This window comes from Kryptolebias marmoratus, linkage group LG23, assembly GCF_001649575.2.
Source record: "Kryptolebias marmoratus isolate JLee-2015 linkage group LG23, ASM164957v2, whole genome shotgun sequence".
Taxonomy (NCBI): domain Eukaryota; kingdom Metazoa; phylum Chordata; class Actinopteri; order Cyprinodontiformes; family Rivulidae; genus Kryptolebias; species Kryptolebias marmoratus.
This window is the reverse complement of record NC_051452.1, coordinates 10,126,336-10,128,121: the sequence shown is the minus strand read 5'-3', so window position 1 is coordinate 10,128,121 and position 1,786 is coordinate 10,126,336. Positions and strand designations below refer to the sequence as shown.

At 32.5% G+C, this 1,786-nt stretch overlaps 1 protein-coding gene and 1 long non-coding RNA gene across 2 annotated transcripts in view; one reads left to right on the top strand and one right to left on the bottom strand.

Annotated features, from left to right (window-relative positions):
- Positions 1-1,786, top strand: part of LOC108245019 (OX-2 membrane glycoprotein-like) — a 31,971-nt gene that overhangs the window by 26,792 nt on the left and 3,393 nt on the right. The window lies entirely within an intron of this gene.
- Positions 243-1,786, bottom strand: LOC119616736. Its single transcript, XR_005232744.1, has 3 exons — positions 1,742-1,786; positions 1,560-1,610; positions 243-1,300 (listed from the first exon to the last, which is right to left on the bottom strand). It is a non-coding gene; the product is annotated as an uncharacterized LOC119616736 (long non-coding RNA).

Genomic DNA, 1,786 nt, shown 5'->3' with positions numbered 1-1,786 from the left:
AAACTTGGTCCTAGCCGAGAGCCGATCTCAATCAATATTTATTGAAAAAATACATATATTAACCTTGTAATATGTCAAATAATTCTTACATACATATCAAATCCCTTTTCCCAGTTACATATGAGTATATTTTAGTACCAGCATACTTTATTGAACAAAGAAAAATAGGTCAAACGTAAAAAGACATCAGTAGCATTCATTTCTTATGCTTACCCTCTATCATCAGATTTAAAATGATTTTTCTCTTTTAAAACAGCTAAAAAGACATCAACAAAAACCCAAGCATAAACCTACTAACATTTACTTTAAAACATGAAGAAAGTACAAAAAAAGACAATATACAGTAAAGTAGACTCACTGTTACTCTGAAGCACATTAACTCAAGTCAGATACATGATATCGTTTCTTGGCTGCGAGTTTATCAGTAAAGAGTTCGATCGGTCCGTCCCATCTGATGCTCTCTGTTGCTCTCTCCACGTCAAAATCAAAGATTCCTGAAATTAAAACTTAACTTTATAGGCTTCAAAGTGTAGGTCACAAGAAGACTTCACTAAATAGACTCATTTTTTAAGCAAAATGAGAATGAGTTTGACACGTGTGCTTCAGACACATAATTACTTACAAAAATAATTATTAACAAAGAAGGTTCAAGGCTACCAAATAACTTCCCTTAGTACATAATTAAAATACTAAAATACAACTTTTTATATAGAACTATATATTGTCTAAATATGGCTTGTTTTTGATGTTTTATATTGCTGCTGTGTCTGAAGCTGGTTCAGATGATTATATAATAATATAAATACTAAAACACATGCACTGAATCATCTCCCAGAAAAACACTTTTTACTGGCCAGAGAGTTAAAGTTTGGGGATCTTCTTTGAGGTAGAAAAAAACCCAACAATCCAGAGTTTTATTTGTCATGAATCTTTGATTTCTGATTTGTGAGATAGCTACAGAGATCAGTTGTTAGTCTGACCAAAGCACGCTTGATTTTCCACAAAGGAATTGAAAAAACAGGTAGCGCTGAAATATATAAACAAATATAGAAGATTAGAAAACAAAGACTTGTGGAAAAGACTTTTTCTGCCACTATTTACCCATCAGTGTTCTTCTCTTCTTATAATGAACCAACCTGAGCTTCATCACGTCAAAATGTCAGATTCAGAACAACAGTCTTTAAACAGTAATTCTCTTAATAAATGTGATGATTTCAGTCCGTTGTTCTCCTGACTCTTCTTGGCAGATGGCCTCAGTCTGCAGTTCTCGTTCTCCCGCTGCATCAAAGGTGTTTTAGTCCTTTTAATAAAAACATTATATATTAAATTTGTGTCAAAAACCTTCTCATTCACAGTTCAATGACTAAATCACTCTGTAGGAAACTGTAATAGATGAAACTGATCTGTGTTCAAAGATCACAATGATGTGAAATATAAGAGAATAAAAGGTTAAAAGGAAGCAAAAAACAGACAAACAGGGACAACTTTCATCATCTTAAAATCAGAAAAAAAAGAAAAAAACCAAACAAAAATCCTTTTTCCAAATGAAAGGGTCTTACTCGTTTGTGTCTTGGGTTGTTCTCTGAGGTGTTTTGATATTTTCAGGGTCCCTGAGTGGAAGAAACAAAGATTTAAATGTTTATAATATAAAATCTGTTTAACCTCTAAAGGACAGGAAATCATCAACACTAAGATTTTTCTGTCACAATAAGACATAAACTACACTGAGAGTAAAAGTTACCTGTTTTTGTTTCTGTTACGCTGCCAATAAATGAAAGCAGGAACA